Source organism: Toxorhynchites rutilus, chromosome 1 (assembly GCF_029784135.1).
Source record: "Toxorhynchites rutilus septentrionalis strain SRP chromosome 1, ASM2978413v1, whole genome shotgun sequence".
Lineage (NCBI taxonomy): Eukaryota > Metazoa > Arthropoda > Insecta > Diptera > Culicidae > Toxorhynchites > Toxorhynchites rutilus.
Genome location: NC_073744.1, coordinates 102,431,802 through 102,444,317, shown reverse-complemented (window position 1 = coordinate 102,444,317; position 12,516 = coordinate 102,431,802). Strand labels below are relative to the sequence as shown.

General features: G+C 39.7%; 1 protein-coding gene across 8 annotated transcripts in view; it reads left to right on the top strand.

Annotated features, from left to right (window-relative positions):
• The window catches only part of LOC129765374 (calpain-D), a 430,542-nt gene that overhangs the window by 72,205 nt on the left and 345,821 nt on the right, over positions 1 to 12,516 (top strand). Inside the window, exon 2 of one of the 8 annotated variants that reach the window (XR_008741426.1) lies at positions 7,925 to 7,998. The exons of the other annotated variants lie outside the window; for them this stretch is intronic. The gene's annotated coding sequence lies outside the window, so the exon portion shown is untranslated. The remainder of the gene's footprint in view (positions 1 to 7,924; positions 7,999 to 12,516) is intronic. 8 annotated transcript variants of the gene reach the window in all.

The following is a 12,516-nucleotide window of genomic DNA, read 5'->3' as shown; positions in this document are numbered from 1 at the left end:
CCGAAGAAGATTACGTCAGGTACTACTGTACCACGAATGGTTAAAATAAGTGTGGCTGTTGGTATGGTTTCGTTATTTTCCTTCCTTGTGATTCTCTTGACTTCGATCACATTTTGATCAGCGAGTTCAGTAAGAATCTCAGCTTCAGTCAAGTCAATAACTTCGCGGCATGTTACGACGCATTTACGTTTATTTAGTGTCGGGTGATATATGACTTCGACAGGGGTTTCATCGATCAATTGGTTAATTGAGAGGAGCTTACCGATGGTGTCCTCGTCTCTGGCCGTGAGGATGTATTGCATTCTCTTTTTCTCGTCTCGTGTTGGGCGGGCGCTGTTAAAATTCTTAACGACGTTGGCGATGGTCTTGCTGACCACGAACGGATTGGATGGAATCACGTTCTCTCCGGTTGCGCGTAATAGCAGAATTTGCAGGTTACCGTTCAGAGGATCAGCCCACTCTGGCGCGGTACGCTGCGTTGGTTTTCCCTGATACATGTTTGTAACACGGCCTCCTGGAGGCCCGGCGCTACTGGACGCCATGATATAGCCTGGCTACACCCCAGGTATAGCCGGCCGAAAGGGTCACACTCACTAATAAAATACTCCTTATTGAGGGATTTTCACTTACGGATATACTTTTAAATTCGCTCTATCACTTGGTAGAGGGGATATACTTTCACTTTCAAGTGTTTTCACTATAAAATGACTTAGAAAATACACACTTAGTAAAAAGAAATAGGTGTCCTTGCACCGTTGATTCACCGTCTAGCACTTATTCTAAATAACTATATGAATTGCGGATGGGAAAAAATCACTATATGTCACTATGATGGGGGCAGCGTCAGTGACGCCAAAAAGCGCGCGCTTTTCCCGCCCGCCGGTGAGCACCACCGACGCAGGCAAGGTTGGCTGCTACTCTCCTCTGCTATCCCTTCGTTGCGACGCTGGAAAACAATTTTATATTTAGGACTAATCAAGCCTTCAGAAAGGCTGCTGTAAGCATTTGATTAGTTGTGTGAGGAGAAAACTTCTATTTTTCGCTACTCTTTTCAAAGGGGCGCTAAAAACATGACCGTCTCGGTTGAATGTCAGAAGCACCTTGGTTGATGTGATGTGATGCGAAACGATGTGGTGTACGATTTCGATGAGAATGATCGTTACGGCAGCGGAGCGGGGATTTTTAAGCTGACTGGCTGGCTCGAGAATTATGCATGTGTGAGACTGCGACCAATGTTTCGTTCATTTTTTTCTTTTTCCTTTCCAATCGTGCTTCATTGTATTTTGCTGCTGCTCTGGTTGCCCGTTTTGGACGGTACGATTTGAGGAGCACAAAATGGACCAATTAAAAATGGGCACATAGTGCATTTGGACAATGCTTGATATTTCACAATTATTTAATTATTTATCTCAAGAAAAATGAAATGTTATTCGTTATGATAGATGCGTAGATATATTTCCTATCAATTGATGCAAAAACCTTTGCGATCTATTGAGAAGTGCTCGAGTTATAAGCGTTCCAAATCTTGCATTTTTTCCTACTGGTTCAGTGCCTAGATTTTCATTTCACCCCCTATATCTTCCGCTTAGGCGTAGTCCTACGTCAAAACTAATCGCCAGTTGACATTTTGCCGCTAAATATCGCAAAATATATGAATCGATATAAGTTCCCACTGTGAACTTATATCGATTCACAAATGGCGTCGCATTGAACGAGACCGTACATGCACGTTCACGTACATCACCTGATACTAGAGATGGGCAAACCGTTCACGAACGGTACAAAAGAACTAGTTCGTCAAAAAGGGTGAACGAACGGTCGTTCTTTTTCAAAGAACGGTAGTTCTCCCCACGAGCTGATTGCGAGCGAACGGTTTGTAAACGAACTGATTCCGAAAGAACGATTTGCGATTGAACTGTTTGAGAGCGAACTGATTGAGAGTGAACTGTTTGTGAAAGAACTAATTAAGAACGGACTGTTTGCGAGTGAACTGTATGGGAAAGAACTGTTTGAGAACGAACTGATTGAGAGTGAACTGTTTGTGAACAAACTGTTTGCGGATGAACTGTATGGGAATGAACTGTCTGAGAACGAAGTGTTTGCGGGCGAACCGTTTGCGAACGAAAGAGTGCATCTGAACTGATTTGCGCTGGGCGGAAAGGATAAATATAACGAGAACGTTTGTAGGAAAAATAAAACGATATTGTCATTTACAAGCAAGATACATGTAACGCAGGGTTTATTTTGTTGATGTATACTCATTTATTGGGTTAAAAATTAAATTAGATTTTCGTAGCTTTAAGAGCAAAGCTATATATTTTCAATTTCATGTAGTTTTTCAATTCCGCGTAACATTCATATACTTTTATTAATTATCAGAAAAGAAAACCTGGGGGAAGCTGGGCGATTCATGAATTAGGTAAACATAAAATCTTCTAGTGAGGGCAAGTTGAGAAAAGAGTTTTTTCGTTGCTTTCTATCCATTTTTTGGGCCTATTGCGTGTACCTGTTATCGTGATTGTTTGTATGATTGATTGTTAGGGAAAATTGAAAAGAATCGCTGCCGGATTTTTTCTCTGAATGAACCATTATGAAACATGATCTTACATGGAACCTGTGTTTTGTCCTTACAGCAAATGTGAAAAATAGCATATTGAATTGTTGCATATACTATTGTCCACCGATAAACATATTTTCACATACAGTTTGCGACTTTTAAAGAAGAAGCACCATATCTTTCCCAACAAAATTTCTAAAATATAAATTCCAAACGAATAAAAAAATCTCCTATCCACTCCAACGATATAAATGAATAGCTGTTTATTGATGTTGTGTTCCAGCTAACATTCTATGTTGTTTTTAATACCGCTGAACGAAAGAGCGAAAAAACTGTTCAAAAGAACTGATTCACTTAGATGAACGGTTAGTGACTGAACCGTTCATCAAAGTGAACTGTTTTACCCATCTCTATCTGATACGATAGTGAAAAGTCCGCTGAAAGAAATGTATTTATATATGAAAAAGAACAGAAAAACAGTGAGTAAACTTAGCTTGAATGTTTTTGATGTCTTGCAAAATTTTTGTAGGCAGTACATCGGAAATCCATTCTTCGGCTGCTTGTAAATGAAAATATCGTTTTATTTTTCCTACAAACGTTCTCGTTATATTTATCCTTTCCGCCCAGCGCAAATCAGTCCAGCTGCACTCGTTCGTTCGCAAACACTTCGTTCTCAGACAGTTCTTTTTCATACAGTTCATTCGCCAACAGTTCGTTCACAAACAGTTCACTCTCAATCAGTTCGCTCTCAAACAGTTCAATCGCAAATCGTTCTTTCGGAATCAATTCGTTTACAAACCGTTAGCTCGCAATCAGCTCGTGGGGAGAACTACCGTTCTTTGAAAAAGAACGACCGTTCGTTCACTCTTTTTGACGAACTAGTTCTTTCGTACCGTTCGAGAACGGTTTGCCCATCTCTAGTCAGAACATCCGACCAAAACTTTAATAAAATTTTACGTAACTGCAGCTTATAATTCACTCTTCTCGACAAAACACTAAACAAATTCTCCCAATTTACACTCGCAAAGCACATGAGAGCGAAAGCGCCCATTTTGTTTCACTTTATACAAGAGCGCGGAGCCACGACGAATGCGACTGTACTCGATGACTGCTCAATCGAAAACCATTTCTAGCCTATTTGTAACATTACACTTTTTCTGAGTCTATTGTTGTTTTCTGGGGTGATTTTTCGTGTTACGGAAACATATACAGTGTCAGACAAAACATTAAGATCACTGCAAAAAAAGAAAGTGAAACTTTGAGAAAAAATAATCCAATCAAGTTCTTCACTCCGTTTATGATAATTTTCGTTATCCTGTATGAACTACCATTTCAGGGATATCTCCCACTTTGCGTGTGACAGTATAGCCTCCCTTATGATTTGGACGTAGAGATACTGATCCATGATCTTATTCACCCAGTACAGGGAGCCAACCTCGTACCAGGAGAAGCACTCCCATTCCATAATGTTCCCTCCTTCATGTTTGAATGTCTTCTTGGTTACTGTGACATGTAAAGGGTGTGTCACATCAAATTGCATCACGGAAAAAACGCTGTAGAAATTTAATTTTTAGGAATTATATCATCAGCTTTCGCTTTAAAATCAGATAAGAATGTATAGATCACGTTGGCCATGCTTCACTGTCAATTTTTCGTAAATTTGGAAAAATGTCGTCGAACGATAAAGAGCGTCGTGAATTAATCCTGTGCACTCATTTCGAGAATCCGGAGTTGTCACATCGGGACATCGGTAAGATGCTGGGAATCGTCCAATCCACGGTCAGCAGAGTACTAAAACGATACTTCGAGAACCTAACCATCGACCGGAAGGTGAAGAACGGCAAAAATGGATGCTCCGTCAGTGAAAAAGATCACAAGCGCGTAGTTAAGCAATTTAGACGTGATCCGAGAAGTTCGGTCCGGGATGTCGCCAATAAGCTGAATTTGTCAAGTTCATTCGTCCAGCGGACCAAGCAGCGGGAGGGCCTGCGTACATACATGGTTCAGAAGGCTCCTAACCGCGACGAAAGGCAAAACATGGTGGGGAAGACGCGAGCCCGGAAGCTGTACACCGAAATGCTGACGAAGCCGCATTGCCTGGTAATGGACGACGAAACCTACGTCAAAGCGGACTTTCGTCAGCTGCCGGGCCTGTTGTTCTTCTCCGCAGAGGACAAATTCAGCGTTCCGGAGGAGATTCGCATACAGAAACTATCCAAGTTTGCCAAAAAGTACATGGTGTGGCAAGCGATCTGCGGAAAGCGGAGCGCCCCCTTTGTGATGACCGGCACGGTAAACGGGCAGGTTTACCTTAAGGAGTGCCTACAGAAGCGCTTACTACCACTATTGAAGCAGCACGAGGGCCCGACCATCTTCTGGCCGGATCTCGATTCGTGCCACTATTCAAAGGACGTGTTGGAGTGGTACGAATTCAACGGGGTCACCTTCGTGCCAAAGGAAATGAACCCGCCCAACGCGCCGGAGCTTCGCCCAATAGAGAAATATTTGGCGATTATGAAGCAGGCCCTCCGGAAGAACCCAAAAGTTGTCAAATCGGAGGCGGACTTCAAGAGAAAATTTCTGTTCAAAAAAAACTACAACCTGACTTTGTACATAAGGTTCTGTACAACGTCAGGTTGTAGTTTTTTTTGAACAGAAATCCATTTTCTCTTGAAGTCCGCCTCCGATTTGACAACTTTTGGGTCGGGGTAAAGAGGAAGGTACGAGCATACGGGCTTGGGCTCGAAGTATGAAAAATGGAAAATATCAAAAGTTGTTTAATAGTTTTTATTTTACTGTCTAAAATTTTCAAAAGGATCGGTCTACTGGGCGAATTTCTACAGCGTTTTTTCCGTGATGCAATTTGAAGTGACACACCCTTTAAGCGCAGCGATGGACCCAAGGCTGGAGGTTCGCTTTATGGCTAAGTCGTCCTTCGCGGTCGTTTTCCTTGGGCGTCCAGTCGTTTCGGATTTTTTGCGATCGTGGAGGGCAATTAGCACGAAGGTTTTGGATCGCTCAAGTACTCTGCGATTTCGCGTTGGCTGCTGTTTGCCTTGGCGTTTGCGGATGACCATCCGCAGTGTTTCCGTGCAGTTCGAGAATTAAAATTTTACATACTTCTTGTTCACATAATAAATTTTTACCAGGATCCGAAAAACGAAAAATACAACAATCAATTTTCAACCATTTTTCAAAAATCGATCGAAACAACACTCAAAACAGCCGAAACGAGGAATTGGTTCTAAATTTTATCGCTTCATTTTAGTTATGCTTGATTGTGCTTAAAACGTATTCTTTAACGAATGACTATTGTCTTAACTGCAGATATTCCAAATTTCATCGAACAATGCAAATAAATTATTATAAATGAATTGAAGCACTGGATTGGATTATTTTTGTCGAAGTTTTGTCACATTCCTTTTTTGCTTGAGCAGTGGTCTTGATGTTTTTGTCCGACACTGTATTCCCATTTTCAATCATCTGTATTCCTCAATAGAATCGTCAAATTTAAATTTGTTATCATCGCTACAGTCTAAACTGCACTCTGACATAGTACATTTTGCGATAACTTACACTGGAGACCAGCATTTTTCACAAATCCGTTCAGTTAGAACTTTTTTAAACCAAGGATCTGTAGATACAGATATTTTTTTCATTTAGAATTTACAGATCTTTAAAAATAATATTTTATCCCATCTCACCTATATTATTCATATAGCATTATAATAACACAGAGAATGTAAATTCCAAAAGTGCATTCATACTGTCGTGAAAATTTATTTCCTTTGGAAGTTCATTTTTCAAATCAATTGAAAATGAACAGCTCAAAGCGAAAAGAAGGGATTAAATCAGTTCAGAAAGTACTGAAGCTCGAACAATGCTGAATTTGTCCGCTCTAACTGGAATCCGTCGTTAACCCTCCTGTACTCGCGTGCAAAATCATAACACGTATACTCGCGCACGGTGTCACAGAACGAAAATTGAACTTCTCTGTAATGTTTCCATTGTGTATTTTTCAGGCTTTATTGGCATTTATTTGAAGAGGAGGTTATTGTAGAATATGCAAATATCCAAAAAAATATGTTTTCTTCGTCTCTATTATGTTTTAATAGATCACCTAATTGAAACTCAAACACAAATAACGAAATTCGAATTTTTCTCTGTTATTAATAAAAAGAAAGCAACTGAATATAATTCATGGAAATATGAAGAGCTATAAAATAACATAAAAACGTATTAATCGATTGTGGCTTCATTGGAGTTAGAATCAGAACATACCATAACTGCATGCTCAAAACAAGCATATTTTTTACATTTCATGCAGTTGTTGTTTTTTTCCGGGTCTCTTAACGAAGAGAAGTATGTATAACGACCTTCTAGATAATCACCAGATGATAAAGGTTCTGGAATATAAAGTTTGCATATTTGTAATATTCTTTGTGGCAAAGTCTCTATAAAAATAAAAAAAAAATAAAAATATTCTTTGTCTCTGTATTCTTTGTAAACTAAGAATTATTGCTTTTTTTAGATGGGGCATAAAAAGATGATATAAAAGGATTTCTAGGAACTTCCTTTTCTATTTATTGTTTTCTTGTCGATATTGTTCATTATAAAAAATATCCCCGAAACTGTAACTGTTAAAAATTACCATAAGCCACCGATTAGTTTATAGTTTACTGTTTACAATTCTTCCACAAGTGAAATTATTTCACAAGTTTGTATATGTATGACCATTATATTTAGCGAATAACTATACGAAAGTCAAACATTTATATTTTGCTTTTGAACGTATGAATCTAACGACGAATAGTTAATATATGGATCCGTTCAATCCAATTACAAAAGGAACTGAAATGAAAAAATCTTATGCATTATATTCAATAAAAATTCCACGCCATTAACATTTCATTCAAAAATATTCTAGAATATGAAAAAAGGCACTTGTCCAAAAAAGTTACTCCTGTACTCGCGTCGGTGAGTCAGACCGAATGTGTTAAAAAAGTGCCACACGTCCCCTTTGTACCAACACATGCGATACGCTAAACAATGACGAACGACGAATAACGAAGCTAGAGAGATTCGCAAATTCGTAGTGTTGATATTTTCTGAGAAATGAACGAATTATTGATTTCTCGGTCTGACAGACCAATGCGCGAGTATAGGAGTGTTAAACATAACCAGAGAGATTCAACTATGACCGAAACTTTACTGTTTTTGAATTACGTTTTGCTATTGATTGTTGAATTCAACAAACTGAAACTGAAACATCTGAATTTACTCAGATTAATTCTGACACCAGAATACTTTATTTTACTTTATTGAGTAATATATGCCAAAAATAATACATCTAATCTGATGTTTCAGGACCAGGTTTTGGAAATTTGGAAAGCATCTGCTACGTCGGTGTTGAAGATGTAGAAATAGAAGCTAGGAACTGGGTAAGAGCAATAGCTTTTAGGACCATCTGCTGAACCATCAAATGGTTGGACGACTGAATTTGAATAAAAAAAAGACGGGTGCGTAATATCGGGGACATAACCGGAGTGACGTAGGACCATACAAAGGGGACAGCTTTTGCTAAATATATATTTTAAATATATTGTTTTATTTTCTTCTCCTACGTGAATACCTACCTATCTACCTGAAAAATGGATTAGTTTAATGTTTACTCTTTATGAACATGTTGGGGGTTCATAAAATAACCTTTGGTGTTGTGTTTTTGCGTTTTTTTTACTAACTTCTTTTGGCGTATGCACATATCGTACAATCAAAATGATGGCTGTGATAGGGAATGCATAGGTGGTCATCAGCTCATTCACTATCATATATTTCACTATTGAGCACATTACCGTACCTTAAACTGTGGTTTCGGAGACGAATGAATTGTAAGATTTATAGTCTCCGCAAACAAAGTAAATAAAAATGAAAAAGAACTGAGGTTTTGGAGACGAACTCTACGATCTGTCGAGAAATAAACGAGCTATAAGCGTTCTGAAAAACCAACAGTAAATACAGGGACGGATGACCTTCGGATTAAAGTCCTTTAAAATAAGAACAGAGCAGCAGGAACTACATAGCTCATCATGTTGCTCCTTAGTTATTTTTCTATACAATGCAGATGTAACGTCAGTCAATTTTCAACATCAGTTATCAACCAAAGAAAGCAGTTCATGGTACCGAGAAAATTCGTTAATGCCATCCTGCATACAATGTGTTGTAATTTGAAGCCACTTTTAATTCGGAAACCATGTATGGGTTTGTGAAAACTGAATGATCAATTTAAAAGACCCCAACCATCAATAAGTTCAAAAACACGTATAAACAAAATAATTCAGTTCATATTATATGTCATATTATGTCACTTTAGAATGCATTGGTATTGTAAATAACTTTTAATAACTCTTCTTTGAATGGTTTAATGGCCCTGAAAAGCGCCGTTTTTTACGGAGGCTGGTTTTGCCACCAAAGCAGGTTGTATAAACAAACTTTTTCCTTCTTCTACCTGCTGCCGTTTTGCGATTACGTTTGCCACTCGCTGAAACTAGTTGTTGCCACCGAACCGAATGTGCTCAACTCGAGCACTCCGGCGGCAGAAATTCTATAACCGCTATTAGGTATACTGGTGCTACGGCACCAATCCGTTGATGCGGTGAGATGTGAAATGATGCCATACAACCACACTGATTTACGGTTTGAAAGAGAATGATATATTTTTCAGCGGATCCGCGCGTTTTGTACTTTAGCGGTACACGCTCACAGGATAGAGACAAATCGGCAGACTCAGCCAAAGGGGCGAGTCCAACGAGACGAACGAATGAGCGTTAAAAGGCAGCGATGGCAAAACAAATACATTCATAGAGGCGAATGAACTGAAAAGTTCAAACCATCTTAAAGCCAAAAAGAATAAGAAGAAGAAAATACATTCATTACGATTTATTCGCTCGTTGGATTCAGATGCAGGCTAAAAAAGGTCCTTTTCAGGATCACAAAATTATCTTTAATCTAAAGAGTTTATTGTTTTGTTATCACTCGATATCCCCATCTTGTTCGGCTAAACCTTCCTGTTTAGCGATTGCGTTTGCCACTCGCCACAGCTTTCACAGTTAGAAAATTTCTTCCCATCCAGCTTGTGACTGTGACTGTGAGTTACTGTACAACATAAATTATATTTAATGCGACGTGCCGAAACACCACTCAGTGTCGCATTGGAGGCGATTTTAACCTGTAATTGAACATTTGCGATGACAGTGGTACAGTGTCCACTTTTAATGTGGGGTCAGAATTTGGACCCCGAACTCTATATTTACAAAAATGTCCAAATAAATATGTCGCATTACAGGTCCGTCCGATTAGCTAAATGTCGAGCTAAATGTAAATGACTGTACTTTCAATCTAAAATCAATTCAAGAATTGGTGAAAATTGAATAATCGGGAAAGTCCCCAACCATCAATAAGCTCAGAACAACTGCCAAATTCTCATACTCAAACAAATTATCTCCTGGCAAACAAATTATGAAAAAATAAATTTGTGTTTTATTATTATTTGGGATATTGTTTTAGAAAGCATTGAACTGTATTTCGTAAACTCTTTTTTGGAAGATTTAATGGCCCTGAAAAGCGCCATGTTTTATGGAATGGTTCCAATTTAGAAAACCTAGTACTCGTGGTTTTGAAAAAAACCCATTTCGAACGCCCTCGATGCCGCCTTGTTCTGGATTTGCCACCAAAGCAGTTTGTATAAAGAACAAACTTTTTTCTTCTGCTACCTGCGGCCGTTTTGCGATTGCGTTTGCCACTCGCCACTCGCTGCAACTGCCTTTTGTTGTCTTGATGTCCACCGAACCGAATGTGTTCTGTTCTGAATGCGAGTTTTCTTATCGTCGCGAGCAGCTTTGCCAGCCAACTCGATCACTTCGGCGGCCGGAACTATATAACGGCGGCTAGGTGGACTGGTACTAACGCGCTCGGCCTAGCTACCCTTGTGGAGCAATTGGTGAATACACCTACGGGGAATTGCAAACCAACACGGTTCGAGCGGGATTTTGCCTTTCTCTTCACTTTTCCTCCTTTGCCATGTCCAGACATGGCTGCTTGTGTTGGTTTGTTGATGTGATGTGATGCGAAACGATGTGGTGTACGGTTTCGATGAGAATGATCGTTACGGCAGCGGAGCGGGGATTTTTAAGCTGACTGGCTGGCTCGAGAATTATGCATGTGTGAGACTGCGACCAATGTTTCGTTCATTTTTTTCTTTTTCCTTTCCAATCGTGCTTCATTGTATTTTGCTGCTGCTCTGGTTGCCCGTTTTGGACGGTACGATGTGAGGAGCACAAAATGGACCAATCAAAAATGGGCACATAGTGCATTTGGACAATGCTTGATATTTCACAATTATTTAATTATTTATCTCAAGAAAAATGAAATGTTTTTCGTTATGATAGATGCGTAGATATATTTCCTATCAATTGATGCAAAAACCTTTGCGATCTATTGAGAAGTGCTCGAGTTATAAGTTATAATCTTGCATTTTTTCCTACTTGTTCAGTGCCTAGATTTTCATTTCACCCCCTATATCTTCCGCTTAGACGTAGTCCTACGTCAATAAAAATTCAAATAAAAACATACCCAATTAATTTGTTGACGTAGGACCACGTCTAAGCGGAAGATATAGGGGGTGAAATGAAAATCTAGGCACTGAACAAGTAGGAAAAAATGCAAGATTTGGAACGCTTATAACTCGAGCACTTCTCAATAGATCGCAAAGGTTTTTGCATCAATTGATAGGAAATATATCTACGCATCTATCATAACGAATAACATTTCAATTTTTCTTGAGATAAATAATTAAATAATTGTGAAATATCAAGCATTGTCCAAATGCACTATGTGCCCATTTTTGATTGGTCCATTTTGTGCTCCTCAAATCGTACCGTCCAAAACGGGCAACCAGAGCAGCAGCAAAATACAATGAAGCACGATTGGAAAGGAAAAAGAAAAAAATGAACGAAACATTGGTCGCAGTCTCACACATGCATAATTCTCGAGCCAGCCAGTCAGCTTAAAAATCCCCGCTCCGCTGCCGTAACGATCATTCTCATCGAAATCGTACACCACATCGTTTCGCATCACATCACATCAACCAAGGTGCTTCTGACATTCAACCGAGACGGTCATGTTTTTAGCGCCCCTTTGAAAAGAGTAGCGAAAAATAGAAGTTTTCTCCTCACACAACTAATCAAATGCTTACAGCAGCCTTTCTGAAGGCTTGATTAGTCCTAAATATAAAATTGTTTTCCAGCGTCGCAACGAAGGGATAGTAGAGGAGAGTAGCAGCCAACCTTGCCTGCGTCGGTGGTGCTCACCGGCGGGCGGGAAAAGCGCGCGCTTTTTGGCGTCACTGACGCTGCCCCCATCATAGTGACATATAGTGATTTTTTCCCATCCGCAATTCATATAGTTATTTAGAATAAGTGCTAGACGGTGAATCAACGGTGCAAGGACACCTATTTCTTTTTACTAAGTGTGCATTTTCTAAGTCATTTTATAGTGAAATCGCTTGAAAGTGAAAGTATATCCCCTCTACCAAGTGATAGAGCGAATTTAAAAGTATATCCGTAAGTGAAAATCCCTCAATAGGGAGTATTTTATTAGTGAGTGTGACCCTTTCGGCCGGCTATACCTGGGGTGTAGCCAGGCTATATCATGGCGTCCAGTAGCGCCGGGCCTCCAGGAGGCCGTGTTACAAACATGTATCAGGGAAAACCAACGCAGCGTACCGCGCCAGAGTGGGCTGATCCTCTGAACGGTAACCTGCAAATTCTGCTATTACGCGCAACCGGAGAGAACGTGATTCCATCCAATCCGTTCGTGGTCAGCAAGACCATCACCAACGTCGTTAAGAATTTTAACAGCGCCCGCCCAACACGAGACGAGAAAAAGAGAATGCAATACATCCT